The 19,876-nt window shown below is 40.9% G+C and overlaps 1 protein-coding gene across 1 annotated transcript in view; it reads right to left on the bottom strand.

Moving 5' to 3' along the window:
- WWC2 (WW and C2 domain containing 2) overlaps nt 1-19,876 on the bottom strand; it is a 322,317-nt gene that overhangs the window by 106,484 nt on the left and 195,957 nt on the right. The window lies entirely within an intron of this gene.

The following is a 19,876-nucleotide window of genomic DNA, read 5'->3' as shown; positions in this document are numbered from 1 at the left end:
CAGACCAATTACACCAAGAATGGAGCCCAGGCACTGGTATCTTTAAAAGGTGCTTAGAGGCTGAGAGCCTCTGCTCTGACACAAAGTTCAAACGCTCCGTGAAGCTCCCTCTGCCACCTCACCTGAAAGTCATTTCTCCATCCTCTGTTTACAGCCATTTGTACTCATTTTACAAAACTTAAAACATGTCACTGTTTGAGCAGTTATAGTATGAGCTGTGGTTAACCACCAAGGAAAAGGAAGAGGAAAAAGCATACTATAATCCTCCAGTATTTTATTTACCGACATAAACGTCTTCATTTGCCGGATGTTGGGCCCAAGAGCTGGGGTGCAATTAAAAGGGAATGGGGTGTTTGTGAATCCACAAAGGTGGTACAGACTGGCTGAGACATCCCTTTCTTTCGGCACACATGTATTCAACCCTCTACTATAGGAGACCGAGAAGTGGTTACAACCCAGTACAGTGAGAGGTTAGCCTAGGAAAGGACACAAAAAAGGAAACCTCTTGGATGCTGACAACATTCTATTTCTTTCTCCTGTGGCAATTACAGATATATTCACTTTATAGATAATCTATGCACTTTTCCATATGCTGTATTTAACAATACAAATGTTTAAAAGAGTAAAATAACTCAATTTAAAGGAGTGAAAGTTACGTTACGACTTAAGACCTTTAACACATACCAAATATAAAAATTGGATAACTTGGGACAAATAAAAATATTCCTTTAAGATAGACAATATATAAAGCTTGCTACAAAAATTTATATCAAGAAAAAAATGCACTTGAAAAGGACATGATGGAGAAACTGGGCCCTGTAAACAACTAGAAAACTGAATAAAATATATGGAACAATGATTTTCAGACACTAGACAACAGGTAGTACAGGACAGTGATCACTGAAAGAGGGAAAATGCACCCTAAGATCACCCTAGGTTTCTGCTAACAGCACTTTCTGGACAGCAGTGCAAGGAAGGGGAACCTCAAGCAGAGGTCTTGCTGAGCTGGGGGAGAGAGAGATCCGATTTGAGGAAGGCATGACAGCTGGAATTTCCACAGAAAAGTAGAGGAGATTTAAGGAAAGAGAGCTCTGCAGAGTAGAGGATATTTAGGAGAGAGGGCTCTAGGTGTTTGCACAGCAGTTGTGTTAAGTCTGTGAGTGAATATCACGCTGCACATGTGTAGGGGAAAATGCACAAGACCAGGCAAAGGGCACGTGGGATGCTATAAGCAGATGAATTCCCCGCTACACACAGGCTGGGAGAGACTGAAATTATGACCAGCCAGAGGGGAGAATCCACAGTGAACACCCAGGGCGTCCAGTGGGGACTGCAGCAGGATCACACCTTAAAAGTGGGGCTAAACAAGACAGAGTGAAGGCTACCCTGAACCTGCATTTAAAAAGCTTTAAAACAAGCATCTAAAGGATAAAGCTGATTAGCAAGTGATTTAACTGCCAGTCGGAACAAAGTACAATTCTTTTAAAACGAGAGCAAAATCTAGCACCCAACAACAAACACATAATGTCCAGAATTCAATATAAAATTGCTAGACATGCCAAAAAAGCACAAAAATATTACTCATAATCAGGAGAAAAATTACTCAACAGAAACAGACCCAAAAATGCAGAGATGATGGGATAAACAGATTCTGAATAAAAGAGACATTGTATTTGCTCAAGAAATGAAAGAAAAACAGGAACATAATGAGGAAAGAAATAAAAGACATTAAAAAAAAAAGTAAGTAGAACATATAGGGGTGAAAAACACAATACCTGAAATAAGTTCACTAGGTAAAATTAGTCACAGATTAAGCATTACAAAATACCAGGGAATATGAAGACAAAGCAAGAGAAATTATTCAAGTAGAAGCAAAGAGAAAAAGAAGAGACTGAAAAAATTAACAGTAAAAGTTACTCACAGGACAATACGAAATACTCTGACAGATGGGTAATGGTAATCCCGAAAAGGTACAAGGAGAGAAGGGGCGAAGTTAATATACTGGAAAAAATAACAGTAAAACTAAGAGCTCCAAGGCCTGCAGAACCCTTCCAGAGTGCTAGGCCAGGTAGGCAGGGTGCGCTGTGGTGGGGAGAGCCAGGCCCCCAGGAAAGCTAGCCCCTACAGGGAACTCCCCCCCAGCCCCCTGTGAAGGTCTGCTTGGCTCCCAGCTGCCACATCTTCATGATCCCCCTGGCAACTCTCCAGCAGCTGCGGGTTGGGTCCACATTGGATGCAGGGTAGGTGAAGGGCAGGCCAGTCTGTGGCACCTCGCCAGGTTCCTTGTTCCCAGGCAGGCCTGGCAGTGAGGGCAGGGGGTAGGAAGGCCTGGCCGTCCCCGTTGTTGGTGCCCAGCGTGTCGTGGTCCAGCACCGTGAGCAGGAGGTACGCCTGGTCCTCCTGGCAAGGCTCTGCAGACACCAGGAATTCAAAGGCCTCATCGAACAGTGGTCAAGGTCCTTCTTGTGCTTCTGGGCCTCCCGGGGAGTGGGGGGGACAGATTAGGGAACGTGTGCCTGAGGTTCAGCGTCAGCTGCACAAAGGGGGCGTGGGAGCGGCTGGCGTCCAGGGCAGCAGGCTGGGGACACTGAGCAACTCGATGCACAGCTTCTGCTTGGAGGCGTGGTAGGAAGCCTTGACCATGACCAACCTCAGCTCCTCGACGACGGCTTCTGCCTGCTGCTCGAGGCGAGCTCCCGGTTGGAGGCTGCCTGCAGCGCCGGGTCCCTCAGCAGAGCCTGGAAGGTGGTGGCGTGCAGGGACTCAGGTAGCAGCCACAGCCCCAGGCATGGAAGCAGATCTCTGGTTTCTGCAAAGCAGTCTTCAGCCTGCTCGAGGCCAGGAGGGAGATCCCTGGGAGATGGCCGCCTCCGCCAGCACCGGGAGAGCCTGAATCCAGAGCAGGGTCAGAGGCCTGCTGAAGTTTGGCACTGAGCTGGTGCTAACACTGCAGAGCTCCATCTCCAGGAACCTCAGCAGGGGCAGAATGGCGTCCTCCGGCAGGACAGATTCCCTGATGCCCAGGAGCTTCTGGGTGTGCTTGGCGATGCCAATCTCCAGCTGTTTGGCCAGGGTGCTGACCCTGGTGTGGATCATGGCCCAGTCTTGCCACGCACCCTGTGCACCAGTGCCTGCCGTGCCAACTGGGTGGGCAGCTTGCCGATCCCCAGTTGCAGCTGTTCCACATGGTTCACCACCATTCACAGCATGTTGGCTACCTGACCCTGGTCCTTATGGCCTGCAGAGAGCTTGCAGGCCCAGGCCTGGATGAGGCTGCGGTACACCAGGGCCAGCTGATGGGTGTTCTCCACCAACTTGACGATGAGCACCAAGGCCTCCTCCGCATTGAGCCAATCCAGCTGCAGAGCCACGTGGCTGATCTGGGCGAAGCAGGTAGACAGATCCATGCCTGGGGGTTCTCCCAGCAGCACCAGCTGGCAGGGGTGGCGGGCACAGAAAGGAAGGCTCAGGGCCCTGCCAAGTCCTCTCCCTCCCGTCCTCCTTCAGCAACCATCCACTGCTCCTACCCCTGCCAAGTACAGAGCTGGGCAGGGGGCTACATGGGGGACCAGACCCTTGGGCTGCAGGAGCAGTCTGTAAAGAACCCCAAAGATATCAAGAAGCAGAGACTGGCAAACTGACCTCAAGAGCTCCCAGAGGCGGTGTCCAGAGCCCCAGGTTTGGCTTCCACTCTGCCAACCCCCAGCCCCAGCCCTGACTGGCCAGGTCCTACCCAACCCTAGCCCTGGCCCTGGCCCCTCTCCAGCTCTGGGGTGTCACCCCGCCCCTGCCCAGGCTTAGCCCCGTCTCACCGCAGCTGTCACACTGTTGTTGCTGTTATTAGGTGCCATCGAGTCTCTTCTGACTCCTAGCGACCCTATAGGACAGAGTAGAGATGCCCCATAGGGTTTCTAAGGAGCGCCTGATGGATTTCAACTACCGACCTTTTGGTTAGCAGCCGAGCTCTTGCCACCAGGGCTCCACTAGTAACCATTTAAAAATGGCTAAAATTTAAAATCTGGCGACACCAGGAGGACGCAGAGCATCTAATACTCTCGTTCCCTGCTAACATGAACGTACAATGAATTTGGAAAACAATTTGGCCGTTACCATATAGCCCAGCAATTCTATTCCTTGCATTTACCAAAGATATATGAAGATGTGGGTTCACCCCCAGAATGTTTCAAGCATTAGAAGTAACAACAACAAAAAAGTAACAGGTACTGTGAAAGATTCGTATGAAACAGAAGACCTTTTGGAAATCTGTAAAATGACTAGTAAGGCCTCCCCAGGTCCACTCTACCCTCCTGTCCTGAACTCCACTTCCTGAGAGCCAACGTAGTCAGCAAATGTAATCCACCTTTGCAAGAGATACAGGCATAAACCACAAAAACCAAACCCAGTGCAGTCAAGTCGATTCCGACTCATAGCAACCTATAGGACAGAGTAGAGCTGCCCCATAGAGCTTCCAAGGAGCACCTGGGGAATTCGTACTGCCGACCCTTTGGTCAGCAGCCGTAACACTTACCCACTACACCACCAGGGTTTCCTATACAGGCATAGACAAGCTAAAAAAGAAAACCTCTAAACATGGGTATTCCAGGCACAGGGACGTGTGGGGGTAAAAAGTATAATTGAAAAGTCAATATATGTCCTGAAGTTTTTCTTAAACCAAACAATAGTTAGCTTAATTAGTTAAGAATGTCTGCCTTGAGCACTGTGCTCTTTAAGACGTATCTCAATGGGATCAAACGAACAACAGCATCTGGAAAGATCAAATAAGAAACTTGGGGGGAGTGAGTTTATGTTCATGGGGGAGGAAGAGTTCAGAAGAGGAGGTTAAGAATGGTTGCACAACTTGAATGAAATCATTGTCACTGAACTGGACACGCAGAAATTGTTGAATAGCTGTATGTTCTGCTGTACGTATTCTCAACCACAAAAAATATTTTTTTTAAAACAGTAAAAAAAAAAAGAGTGAGTTCATAAAAAGGCCTGTACACAAATATTCGTAACAGCTTTATTCATAATAAGCCAAAAGTGAGAACAACCAAAATGTCCATCAACAGGTAATAGATAAACTGTGGTATATCCATACACTGGACTCCTACTCAGCAAATGAGATCCCACACAGCAATAAAATGAAACAAAATACTGATACAAAGCAACATGTAGGAATCTCAAAAACATGCTGAGTTAAAGACGGTAGATGCACAAGAGAGCTAGGAGCTGTACGATTCCATTTATATGAAGTCCTGGACAAAGCTGAACCTGATCCATTCTAACAGAAAGCCGATCATTGGTTGCCTGGGGCCAGCAGAGCTCGCTTTCCATGAGGCCTGGAGGGGCTCTTCAAGGTGGCAGAAATGTTCTGTATATTGAGTGTTACAACGTTACATGATATATGGTGTCAAAACTTAAGGAACTTCATATTTAAAACCGGTGCAATTTGTTGTATATAAATGATACCTCAACAGTTTATTAAAAATACGCTTAAGGGGGTTCGGATAAATGGCTACGATATTAGAGAGAACTTAAGTGCAATGGGGGTAATAACAACATTATCTCAAGTAACATGCCTTGTCACTATCAGTTGGCACAAAGAGCCCTGGTTAGGGAGTCAGGTTGTCCCGGTTCCCGGTTCTAACCCTGCTTCTGTTACTGGAAGCTGTGGGACTTGAGGTTAAATTAGTTTATATAATTCTCGTCTCTCAACCATAAAAAGCAGTGTGACGTATTGAATACTTTTTTTTTTTTGACTTAACCTTTGTAGAGGACATTATTGCTGCCCTGTCCAAATCTTCTCAGTTATCTCTGGCCAGGTCTGTGCTTCAGTCCCCCAGATTCATGAATTCTTCCCTGTGATAACCCAGCTTATCCTTCCCCAGAGAAATGCCCTTGAGCACTGGACACACCTTGCCTGTGGCCAATGACTGACAGATGAAGGAGATACAAAAAACCCTTCAGGTGATGAAAACTCTGGGATGCAAATTACCCTTTGGAGCCTCCCTCCAACTCCTTCTGGTAGGTCACTTCCAATCATGCTGAATCTCCCAAAATTACTTCCCTGTTCGGCTTTTTCCTCTTTACTCACTATCCTTTCTTCCCCATCTCTTACTGCTTTCTCCTGGGACCCCCTTCATAAATCACTTTCACTTAAATTCCTGGCTCAGGGTCTACTTCTGGGAGAACCCAATCCAATCTAACCTTTGATAATCTATGAAAATTGAAATGCATGAAGTTTGATCCTAGATAGCCCATTTTATAACCTCATGAGACAATCTTGGTAATTTCAAGGAGGTGAGGAGAAGAGAAGAGAGAATCACTCTAGAAAATACAAAAAGGAAAATAAATGCTTTATTAACAAAGAAATACAATAACAAGTTCCATCCAATAATAAAATTGCCCCAGTTATTATAAAATGTAAAATCAGATTAAGACACAGCCTGTTTCATTAAAATCATGCTTGTGTTCCATTAACAACGGTACTCAAATTTTAAGCATGTGATGTCATGGAATACCTGAAAATACCTCCACGTTTCATTCTAGTTGCTTTCTTAGGGGCTGAGAGAGTGTACATTAGTCACCCCAGGCAGCACTCCAGAAAGGAAAGGGGCAGATACAGAGGATTATGGAACACAGAGAAGGAAAGTGACCAGCAGGAACTTCAGCATTTATTACAGGAAAGGAATGAGAAAGCACCGTGGTTCAAGAGGAAAAGCAAACAGTACAGCAGCAGTACCACCCGGCAGCGGGGTGAGGATGACTGCCTGCTCAGTGAGAAACCAAACAGGAAAGGAAAGGCCATTCTTCCTTCCACCCACCATCTGGGTAATTTAGCACAGATTCCACATTAAGAATGAGACTGAGGGCATATGAAAGAAGGTGAAAAACAGGATGGATTGTGTCCTGAGGGGTGTTTTAAGAACATGAATGCTGGAAACAAGAAGCACTGAGTTGCAACAGCTACTACCCAAGATCTTAAACTCTGTATTTAGTCTAACTGGGTTCAAATTCAAGTTGTGCAGCCTTGAACACGTTTTTAACCTCTCCAGGACTCGTTACCCTCAATCTGCGTACACAGGAGCAATACGGGGTGGGGGGGTATGTGTTAGTGCTGGCTTATAGCTTAATTAATTACAAAATTATATCCCCTTCCCTTAGCTGAATTTGCACACTCCACCATTCGTGCACTTACGTAGGATGTCAGGGGTACATCATTAGCAAGGAAATGTTGCTTCTCAAAGCTTCTTAGCATGAAACACAATGATACACTTTCCATGGACTGGTCATATGGGCAGTCACTGTATAAGAACCTGTCCCTGACAAGTTAGGACAGAAAATTAAATCAACAGTTTGCTGACCCATGAATTTGGAACTTGCCAGCCTCCACAACCACATGAGCCATTTCCTTTATACAGTTCTTGAGTTCTGTGAGACACTTCAGTGAATTAGGAAACCCAAAGATGGGAGGGAGTGTGCTGAGGGAAGAGGGAGTAGCTGATGTTAGGGATGATGGAGTGGTACCCATAAAAAAACTAAACCTCTTGCCATCAAGTTGATTCCGACTCATAGCGACCCTACAGGACAGAGAAGAACTGCCCTGTAGAGTTTCCAAGGAGCACCTGGTGGGTTCAAACTGCCGATCTTTTCATTAGCAGCCGTAGCTCTTAACCACTACGCCACTAAGGTTTCCATGGAGTGGTACAGCAGCTTGGAAAAGTTAGACATTTGGGACATCTTTAACCTCTGCCTCACAGGAATCACCTTGGTGCTGATTCCTATAAGTTATTCATTTACTTGCATAGCTAGTGGCATGTACTGTCTTCAAAATGCTTTGTATGTGAATCTCAGACTTAACATGGCCCAACTCAATATTTCCGGTTGGCTCCAAGAGTTGCAGCAAGTCAAAATTTCTGAGTATCAGAATGATATGAGAAAACCTGACCTGGACCATGAGGATCTCTAGGGGCCAGCCTGGGTCTGGGAGTGTTTACCCTGGCCTCTAGGGACCAAAACCAAATCCACTGCCATTGAGTCGATTCCAACTCCTAGTGACCCGATAGGACAGAGTAGAACTGCCCCATAGAGTTTCCAAAGAGCACCTGGTGGATTTGAACTGTTGACCTTTTGGTTAGCAGCCATAGCTCTTAACCACTACACCATCAGGGTTTCCATAAGGCTTACACTAAACTAACACAGCTCAGGCTGCGAAGTCTAGGTCCTGGGGGTGTGACTGCTTACCTGAGCTCTAGAGATAACAAGTTGGTATGAACAGAAGTGGTCCAGACTGTGAAGTCTGGGTCCCCTTAGGGCCAAGGACCTCTGTGTGATTAACAGAATGGCTGGGTCAGCAGGTACACTGAACCACTGCCTGAGACCTAGAGCGCTCCCATCACTTTAACTGTTAGTAAAAGTTGAGCATTCTCTAAAGTAGTAATTTGAACACTAACTCTTAAAGACATAAGTATTTAAATATGCAAAAGAGGCATAACTCCTAATTGTGTGGAAAAATATGCTTGAGTCAATGTCTAGAGAAGAGCTGTAGAAGAGGACAGCCCTGCATAGACAGCCCCTGCAGCCAAGAGCCTTCAAGGACATCACTGCAGGGCAGCCCGGCCACCAGGGAAATGTGAGGGATGGGCAGTGGTCAGCAGGTAAAAGCCTCAACTCCGCAATTTTAAATATTCATTATAACTCTGGTCTCTCGTTACCTGAACATTTAATAGGTGTTATCTATTTCCCACATTTATGTACACAAACACAACCTGGCCCCAAGTACAGAACTCATCCTCCAACAAATATAAATTTAGTCTTTAAAAAGTTTTCAAGACTGTGAACAGCACTCAATAATCCCCACTTCTTGGTATTCACACCTCTGAGTATGGGCTAGACCTACTGGCTTGCTTTTAATAGAAAACAGAGTAAGAGATGGGATAGCACTTCTGAGGTTAGGCTACAAAAGACTACGATTGCTACTTCTCTCTCCTTTCTGTTCTCTCTTTCACTCTGATTTTCCTTGGCTTTTTTGCTCTTTGAAGCAAGCTGCCATGTTGTATGATACGCTATGGAGAAGCCTATGAGGCAAGGAATTAGGGCAGCCTCCAGCCAACAAGAAATTAAATCCTACCAATAACCACGTGACTGAGATTGTAAGCAGGTCCTTCCCTAGTCAAGTCTTGAGATGACTGCAGCCTCGTGACACCTTGAATACAGCCTGTGAGAGACCCTTAGCTAGAGGATCCAGTTAAGTCATGCCCAGATTCCTAACCCACTAAAATTATGAGATAATAAATGTTATTTTAAGCTACTCATTTTGGGGGTAATTTGTTATGAATCAATATATAATTAATAAATTAATCAAACAGATTACATAAATAGAAAAAAATGTTGAATGCTTGTCTTAGTTATCTAGTGCTGCTATAACAGAAATACCACAAGTAGATGGCTTTAACAAAGAAAAATTTATTCTCTCACAGTCTAGGAGCCTAGAAGTCAAGTTCAGGACACCAGCTCCCAGGGAAGGCTTTCTCTCTCTGTTGGTTCTGGAGTAAGGTCCTTGTCATCAATCTTCTCCTGGTCTAGGAGCTTCTCGGAGCAGGGACTCCGGGTCCAAAGGACACGCTCTGCTCCCGGCACTTCTTTCTTGGTGGCATGAGGTCCCTCTCTCTGTGCTCACTTCTATTATCTCAAAAGAGACTGACTCAAAATACAATCTAGTCCTATAGATCGAGTCCTGCCTCACTAACATAAGTGCCTCTAATTCTGCCTCATTAACATCATAGAGGTTAGGTTTTACAATATATAGGATAATCATATCATATCACAAAATGGTGGACAATCACACAATATTGGGAATCATAGCCTAGCCAAGTTGACACACATTTCTGGGGGACACAATTTAATCTATAACAATGTTTCAAAGATACAATAGTTATAATAAGATAAACCCAAACACCCAAACCCGTTACCATCGAGTTGATTCCAACTCATAGCAACCTCTGTCCTATGACAGAGCAGAGCTGCCCCCATACGGTTTCCAGGGAGTGGCTGGTAGATTTGAACTGCCCACCTTTTGGTTGACAGCCAAGCTCTTAACCACTGTACCACGAAGGCATCAGTGATCAATTCCCTCTTAATATATTTAGATGTTTTTCTAATCATATTTCCCTCCATAGTGGGGAACTGGTATATTCTCAATAAAATATTTGTCAACAGCTAAATTGCCACAAAATACCAATAGCAACATTAACTGACATTTAAATTAATTAAGCGCAATGACAGCAGTAATGAACTATCAGCGATTGTTCTAAATAGTTCAGAGGAAACACTGCAGTAGGCTAGTTTAAGTACGTACGGTATAAGAGATTCAGCAGAATCATTTATATTTCTGAAATACTGCACAGTGAACTACAAAATGTGAACCGCAGACGAGCGTTCCCAAAGGCACCTGAGAGGAAGGCTTCATAAGACAGGATCGTGTTTCACCTCCTTCAGTTATATTTGCTGAAAAGATTTATGAAGAATATTTATTAAATGTAAATACTCGAAGTATATTATACAAATACAGTATTTTTTATGAAAACCTGGTGGCCTTGGGTGATGACTGTGTTATAATGCAATATAATTTGCATGTTGTCTACTATATGAAAGAATGTTATCACATACTGCTAAACTGTCACATATCTCAAGGGAATACACATTTCCTCAGTTTTACAGACGTGGAGCTTTGTCAGTAGAGAACATACTGTGAGTTACAGGAGCTTATCATGGAAGATAATGTCAGGTTCTTGCAGAGGAATATCATTTCTGCCTACATTGTATATTTTTATTCTCCCTGCTGTGCTCAGGAAAAAAGAATGAAAGGAATATGAGTAACTTTCCTTATCTTCCTTTTTATAAAGTACCTGCTACATTTATTTATTACCTGGTTGTTGCTTCTGCACACATTTATTGACCACCTACTTTATACAATAGGGGAAACCAGCAGTATGGGCATGATCCTTCTTTCCAAGTAACAGTGAAAAAGATAAGAATTTGAGACATACAGATTTTTTTTTTTTTTTCCAAAGGGAAATGAAAGAAAACTTTTCTACAGTAGAAAGTGATGAGTGCCTTCAGAAGAGAACAGCTAAGTGCCACAGCAGTTTAGAGACAGAAGGCTGTCTCTGGCTGAAAAAGTAAAGTCCCGTGGAACAGACAGTGATTAACACAGGGCTTTCAAAGACTCCAGACAAGTAGCCCTTCAGGAGCTAGCCCCTGTTTTTCTTCTCTAGCCATCACAAACCATTCTCCCATTCATACTAGCCTTCAGCTGCACCGAATTACTCTTATCTCTTTTACCAACTCCTGCTTCCTCTAGTCTCTTTAGACCTTCAGCTTTATTTGTGGTCTTCCTTCTGCCAGGAGGTTTCTCCTTCCAACTCCCCATTCGTACCCCATTTCCCCTTTCTCCAGGCCTAGTTAACTCAGTCACCCTTTCGTTATCAGTTTAAAGTATGTCCTCTAAGTAGTCATGACTACACTCTCTAGAATGGATAGGTGCTTCCACTGAGTGATCCCCTGTTCTACTAGCCCTATGATGGCTCTTTCTTTCCACATTCTGATATACTTTCTCAAGTCTTTCTTGAGAGGCTGGATACTAGCCTAGGGTCTCTTGAATGTCAGATTAATAAACGTGAAACTCATTTTGTAAGCAATGGGGTACCACTGAAGGGTTCCATGCAAGGGCATGACAAGATCTTAGTTATATTTTATAGGAAGATCATCCGACAGAAATGAGAAGCTCTACTAGCAAGAGTCAATGTGATGGTGCAGAATATTCATTGACAGGAAAGGCTTTATACACTGAAAACAGCAGTTTATAATAAACAGTGCATGTATAACACAATCCCACTTGACGTATGAAATATTTAAAACTATATAAAAAATAAAAAATTATTATAATATATATTATTTTTATACATAGGAAAAAGTATAGAAGGATACAACACTGAAAGATTTAAAATGTTTAAACTGTATCTGAGTTGTGTGAATATGGGTAAATTTTTTTCCTCTTGTTAATCTACATTTTCTACTTTTCACCTATGCATATGCATATGTATTACTTTTATAAAATACATTTAAAAATAAGAAGAAAAGAAACAAATAGCACAAAGTAATGAGGGTCTCTATGAGTCAAATCGGCTCAACACCAATGGGTTTGGTCAGGTTTTGGTTTAGTGAGGGTCTGGATTAGGAGAATGGCAGTGGAAAAGACGCTAAAGGACCATATTTGCGATATAATATAGAGATAAGGCAAACAGAAATTAGCAAAATAATTTTAAAGTTCTTCAATTTTGAGTGCCAAAACAAAACCAAACCCGTAAAAACAAAACCAAACCCGTTGCCGTGCATAAATTGAGCCAGCTGAAATCAACATAACAAAGGATTTGAGAACTGAACCATACCAGTGTCTACATCTATACTAGTCCTAGACTGCCCCTAGGTGGTACACAAACAGGGCAGAGCAGAATAGCTCTACCAAACTAGACTGACCTTAGAACAATGGCCCATAGAAGATAGGTCAGGACTTCCTGCCTAAACCTAATCAAGTTGACTGCCTGCTAAAACAAAAATAAATAAATAAATAAAAAAGAACATTCTCCAAAAGATTTTAACAGGACCCGGAGTCTTGTAATATTCAAAATGTCAAAGATACGATCTAAAAATCACATGACATACAAAGAACCATGAAAACTAATTCTCAAGGTCAAAGGCAATCAATATAAGCTGACCTTGAGATGACACAGATATTGGAATTATCGAAGACTTTAAAGTAGCTATTATAACCAGGCACTATGAACTAAAGGCAAACATTATTAAATGAATGGGAAGATAGACATTTTCAGCAAAAAAGTAAAAGCTATATTAAAAAAAGGAATTACTTGATAGAACAAGTCCAATACTTTTCAAGTGAAGATAACAGAATCCAAAGTCTCTACAACGTGTGATCCACAATGTCTCACATACAATAAAATAGTAATAACTACGCAAAGAAACAAGAAAATGTGACCCAACATCAAGAGAAAAATAAACCATTAGAAAAAGACCTTCAAACAACCCATGAACTGGAATTAGCAGGCAAAGACTTTAAAATAGCAAAGATTAAGTATGTGATAGCGTCTACAGAAAAGCACAGATATAACAGGTAAAGAGATAGAGAATTTGGGGAAATGTTTTGAATCTGTAAAATAAGATAACAAATGAAAATCACAGGGCTGAAAAATACAACATCTAAATTGAAAAATTTATAGGATGAAAACAATTACAACAATTTGTAACAATTGCAGAATTAACATTATAGGTAGTCCCCAACTTATGACAGAGCTTCGTTCTGACTACTCTGTCCTAAGTTGGCTCTGACGTGAGTCAAATAACCTCATTTTTTGGAAAGGTTTCATTATTGCCTTTTATTATCAGTATCTTTATAAATCCAATTTTTATTTGTCTTTGGGGGTTGGAAACATTGCATATGAACTTAAAGATACACTTTAATACATACATAATACATAAAAAATACATGAATTATAATAATTTATTTTGATGATGAAGAGTTGGACAATGTTGCCATTTTGACAGCAGAAGTAATAACTCCACTTGTGGAAGGTCTTGGATCATCTGGTTTATCCCGGGGAATGGGGACTTCGTTTCTACTAAGAAAATTAGTGAGAGTTTGTCTGTATGGTCTTTTTCTTTTTTTCTTCATATATTTCACAGTAACATCTCACTGCTTCCCAAATCTGCTTATCGACTTTGGCAAAGTGATCAGTGTTTGGGTCCAAGTTTTCAAGCAACTGAAGCCCCTGATTTAGTTTAGAAAAAAATGTCAGCTAACCCTTTCACCATAAAATTTTTTGACAACTTCTCTCCTTCCTCTTATGTTTTTTCCAGCTCATTCTTAAAATTTTTGCCAGCTTCAATATCAGCACTTCTTGCTTCTCCTGTTACATGCACATATATAAGCCAAATTTGTGTATGAAGCAATAAAACCAGCCTTTGCTGGCATTAAATTACTCACCGTAGTCTTCTCCTTCCTGTTTCTTCGGGTTTTCAAAAAAGGCTGCGTGCTTTCATTAGAATTGTCAGTAAACTCACAGGAATCCTCTTCTGGATTTGGTCTTCTATCCAAATCATCAACAGCTTCTCCATCTCGTGGGCTGGGCCTTGCCTCTTCTTTGTTAAAATTGTGCATTTTCTGCCAATCGCTCCTTTAACTGCCTTCAAAATCCTACTGTTATCCTTGAAGACTGTCGACATAGTCAAATGAGACAGTCCTTCCTCATGTGCTAGTTTGCTGACTTCCTTTCCATTATCATAGGCCTTAATGATCTTCATTGTTATATCTACACCTAGAGTCTTCCTCACCTTCTTTTTTGCATTAGAACTTTCAGTGGCATGGCTTCTTTTGCTAGACATATTGTTGGGGGTACAAGCCATGCAGGGGTTACAGTTAGAGTAACTTGAACAACTCGGCTTCAAATTAACAACTGATACTTTTTTATGGTACAAAACACTGAGTAAGATCATGCTATTGGCCTGGTCTACAATGAAGTCAGTGTTCGTGTCGTAACAATGAAGTCAGGGTTGAAACAGCTATTGGGCGGATGTGCAGTTCGATTGTCATATATCGTTAAGAGTTGAACATTGCCCAACTTTCTATCTGTTACAACTTCCAACACAAACACTGACTTCATTGTAGACCGGGCCATAGCCGGCTATACATCAGTGTTTTGAATGGTAAATCATAAAACTGAGCATCTGCTAGTGAACGTGTCAGAGTAATAACATCAGCAAATTATGCACTGCAACATTGTACATAGTACATATTACTAATGATGAGATGTACCAAAAAAAAAAAAAAAAAACTCATGGACAGTCGTAAGTGTGGTTCATTACAACTTTAATACGTCGTAAATTGGGGACTACCTGTATTTTCAAGTGTACCCACCAAAAAACCCAGTGCCGTCGAGTCGATTCTAACTCATAGCTACCCTATAGGATAGAGTAGAACTGCCCCATAGAGTTTCCAAGGAGTACATGGCACCAAAAACATGTCAATATTATTTGAGAAGAAAACAGATCAAATCTGTCACAAACATAAACACAAATATTTCAAATAAATGTTGGCAAATTGAATCCAAGAACAAATAATAAGGATAATATACAATGGCCAAGTAGAGACTGTCTGGAAAGCAAGGTTGGTTCAACACTCAGAAATGAATGTAACATACTCCATTAACAAAATAAAGGAGAAAGACCATATGTTCATATCAATAAATGGTGAAAAATCATTTCACAAAATTTAACACCTACTCATGATAAAACAAACAACAAACAAAGCTCTCAGAAAACTAGGAATAAAAGGACATTTCCTCCACCTGATTAGGGGCACCCATAAGAAGGGTGAAGGAGGGGCATCCTTATGGCTAATGTAATATTTAATAGTGAAGGAGGAAATGATTTCTCCCTAAGGTCAAGAAAAAGGTAAGAGTATCCACTCTTAACATTTCTATTCCATATCATATTGAACATCTTAAACAGTACAAAAACATAAAAAACGTAGGAAGAAAAAGACAAATATAGATTGGAAAGGAAGAAACAAAACTTTCCCTATTTATAAAAGACAAGATCTTCTACATAGAAATTCCAAAGGAATTTATAAAAAGAAATAAAAAGGTTGCAAAATAGAAGTTGCAAAAAACAAATTGCTTTTGTATACACCAAACAAAAACAGAAAGTATAGTTTAAAAAATATGACTTACCATAGCATCCAAAAGATAAAACAGTCAGGATTAAATTTAACAAAAAGGGTACGAGACCTCTACACTGAAAACCACAAGATAATGTTAAGAGAATGAAGGAAGACCTTTTAAAAACGAAGAGATACCCCATGTTCATGTCCTGAAAATGTAATATAATTGTAAATTCGTTTATAACTTACCTACAGATGCAAACAAAACCAATTATAACTTCCATCTTTTTTTTTTTTTAGAAATTGAGAGGCTGAATTTACGACTTACACGGGAGTGTAAAAGACTTATAATTGATTTTTTAAACAACGACAATTTTTATAAAAAACAACCAAGTTGGAAGACTTTTCAAACCCAGTTTCAAACATTCCCACAAAGTCACAGAGCTCTAAGACAGTGTGGTCCTAAAGTAAGGAAAGACAAATAGCTCAACAGAACAGAGTCAAGAACACATTAACATGTACACTCAAATGATTTTCAAGGTAGGCTCAAAGTCAATTCAATGGTGAAATAAAAGTCATGGCAATAACTGGTACACAAATCAATAAACATAAGGAAACAATTGGCCTTAATCCTTATCTCACATCGCACACAAATATTTACTCATTTCAGCTAAAACCATAAAGGTCCAAGAAGAAATCATTTGAGAATATCTTCACAATTTTGAAAGATTTCTTAATAGACACTCAAAACACTAACCATAAAAAAGATGGTACACTGAGCTTCATGAAAATTTAAAATGTCTACTCATCAAAAGACATCATTATGATAATGGGTAGGCAAGCCACAGGCTGGGGAAAAAATATTCATAGTATGTATGCCTGACAAAAGATGAACTTCCAGAATATACAAAGAATTCTTAAACATCAATATTAAAGAGGCAAACAACTCAATTTAAAAATGGGAAAGATTTCATCACACACTTCATCAACAAAGATATACCAATGGCCAATAAGTAAACAGAAATGTGCTCAACATCTTTAACATCAGAGAAATGCAAATGACAAGTTTAATGAGATACAAAAAACTGAAAACACCAACTGTAATTATCAAACATTAAATGCTGGGAATATACAATAATATAACTACTTGGGAAAGCTGTCCAGCCCTTTTTTTTTTTTAATAAAATTAAACATACATCTACCTAGCAACTGCATTCCTAGGCATATACCCAACAGAAGTGAAAACATATACCCACAAAAAAGACTTGTACAAGAATGCTGACAGTAGCCTTACTCATAACAGCCAAAGGCTAAAAACAAATTGAAGAATGCATTAGAAATCTGTGATTTGTTCAGTGGAACAACTCACGAATAAAAGGGAATACAGTATTGATGCACACAACAGAATGGATGAAAATAAATATGGCCACTGGTGTATCTTTGTGAAGTGTCATCAATTTTTAAATTGGGTTGTCTACCTTTTTAATGTTGATTTTCAGGAGTTGTTTATATGTTTACAAGTCCTTTGTCAGATACATGTACTAAAATACTCATCCATGCTATTGTGTTATCAGTATATTCCTTAAAAACATGTTGAGTAAAAGAATCTCTTCACAAAATAGAATATAGTCCATTTACATGAAGTTCTAGAACAGAAAAACTACGCTAAGCTATGGTAATAGAAATCAGAAAAATGTTTGGGAGTGTCTCCCTGGAAAAGGGCAGTAAAGAACTTACCAGGGTGATGGAAATATTCTGTTACCTTCAGTGAGGAGTATACATTTGTCAAAATTCACCAAAACATCGTTCTTTTCAGGTGCAGTCAAGTAGGCTACAACTCATGGTGACTCTATATACAACAGAACAAAACATTGCCCCATCCTATACCATCCCCACAATCGTTGCTATGTTTGAGCCCATTGCTGCAGCCATTGTCAATCCATCTCAATGAGGGTCAAGCATGATGTCCTTCTACAGGGACTGGGCCCTCCTGATAACATGGTCAAAGTAAGTGAGATGAAGCCTCGCCATCCTCACTTCTAAGAAGCATTCTGGCTGTACTTCTTCCCAGATAGATTTGTTCGTTCTTCTGGCAGTCCATGATATATTCAATATTCTTTGCCAAAACCACAATTCAAATGCTTCAATTCTTCTGTGGTCCACCCCAAAAAAAAAAAAAAAAATTTTTTTTTTTTTCTCTGTTACTCATTGTCCAGCTTCCCCAAGCATATGAGGAATTGAAAATAACATGGCTTCATTCAGGCCCACCTCAAAGTGCTTTCCAACACGTTAAAGCGGTTTTTTGCAGCAAATTTGCCCCGTTCAATATGTCCTTTGATTTCCTGACTGCTGCTTCCTTGGCTGTTGATTGTGGATCCAAGTAAAATGAAATCCTTGACAACTTCAAACTTTTCTCTGTTTATCATGATGTCACTTATTGGTACAGTTGTGAGGATTTTCATTTTCTTTATGTTGAGCTGTAACCCACACTGAAGGCTATAGTCTTTGATCTTCATCAGTAAGTGCTTCAAGTTCCCTTCACTTTCAGCAAACAAGGTTGTGTCATCTGCGTATCACAGGTTGTTAATTAAGTCTTCCTTCAATCCTGATGCCATGTTCTTCTTCATATAGTCCAGTTTCTCAGATTATTTGCTCTTCATACAGATTGAATAACTATGGTGAAAAGATACAACCCTGATGCATACCTCTGGTGATTTTAAATCATGCAGTATTCCCTTGTTCTGTTCAAATGACTGCCTCTTGGTCTATGGACAGGTTCTCCATGAGCACAATTAAGTGTTCTGGAATTCCCATTCTTCACAATGCTGTCCATAATTTGTTATGATCCACAAAGTCAAATGCCTTTGCATAATCATTAAAACACAGATAAACATTTTTCTGGTATTCTCTGCTTTCAGCCAAGACCTATCTGACATCAACAGTGATATCCCTTGTTCCACGTTGTCTTAGTCATCTAGTGCTGCTATAACAGAAATACCACAAGCGGATGGCTTTAACAAAGAGAAATTTATTTTCTCACAGTCTAGTAGGCTAGAAGTCCAAATTCAGGGTGTCAGCTCCAGAGGAAGCCTTTCTCTCTCTGTCAGCTCTGGTGAAAGGTCCTTGTCAATGATTTTCCCCTGGACTAGGAGCTTCTCTGCGCAGGAACCCCGGGTCCAAAGGACATTCTCTGCTCCCGGCACTGCTTTCTTGGTGGTATGAGGTCCCCAGCTCTCTGCTTGGTTCCCTTTCCTTTTACCTCTTGACAGATAAAAGGTGGTGCAGGCCACACCCCAGGAAAACTCCCTTAACATTGGATCAGGAATGGGACCTGGTTAAGGGTGTTACAATCCCACCCTAATCCTCTTTAACATAAAAATTACAATCACAAAATGGAGGAAAATCACACAATACTGGAAATCATGGCCCAGCCAAATCAATACACACATTTTTGGGGGGACATAATTCAATCCATGACACACGTCCTCTTTTGAATCCTGCTTGAATTTCTGGCAGTTCTCCGTTGATGCAGTGGTGCAATTGCTTTTGTATTATCTTCAGCAAAATTTTACTTGTGTGTGATATTAATAACATTGTTCAATAACTTCCACATTCTGCTGGATCACCTTTCTTTTGAATGGGCACTTGTATGGATATCTTCCAGTTGGCTGGTCAAGTAGCTGTCTTCCAAATTTCTTGGCATAGACAAGTGAGGACTGCCAGCACTTGTATCCATTTGTTGAAACATCTCAATTGTTATCCCGTCAATTCCTGGACACTTGTTTTTTGCCAGTGCCTTCAGTGCAGCTTGGACTTTTGCCTTCGGTGCCATAGGTTCTTGATCACATGTTACTTCCTGAAATGGCTGAATGTCGATCAATTCTTTTTGGTATATTGACTTTTTGTATTTCATCTATCTTCTTTTGACGTTTCCTGCATTGTTCAATATTTTGTCCAGAGATTTCTTCAATACTGCAACTCGAGGCTTCAATGTTTCTTCAGTTCCTTCAGCTTGGGAAATGCCAAGTATGTTCTTCCCTTTTGGTTTTCTAACTCCAGATCTTTGCAGATTTCATTATAATACTTTATCTTCTCAAACCACCCTTTGAAATCTTCTGCTCAGCTCTTTTACTTCATCATTTC

The sequence above is a fragment of the Elephas maximus genome, chromosome 21 (assembly GCF_024166365.1).
Source record: "Elephas maximus indicus isolate mEleMax1 chromosome 21, mEleMax1 primary haplotype, whole genome shotgun sequence".
Classification (NCBI taxonomy): Eukaryota; Metazoa; Chordata; class Mammalia; order Proboscidea; family Elephantidae; genus Elephas; species Elephas maximus.
Note: the sequence above shows the minus strand (reverse complement) of the source record. Positions and strands in the feature narration are given on the sequence as shown.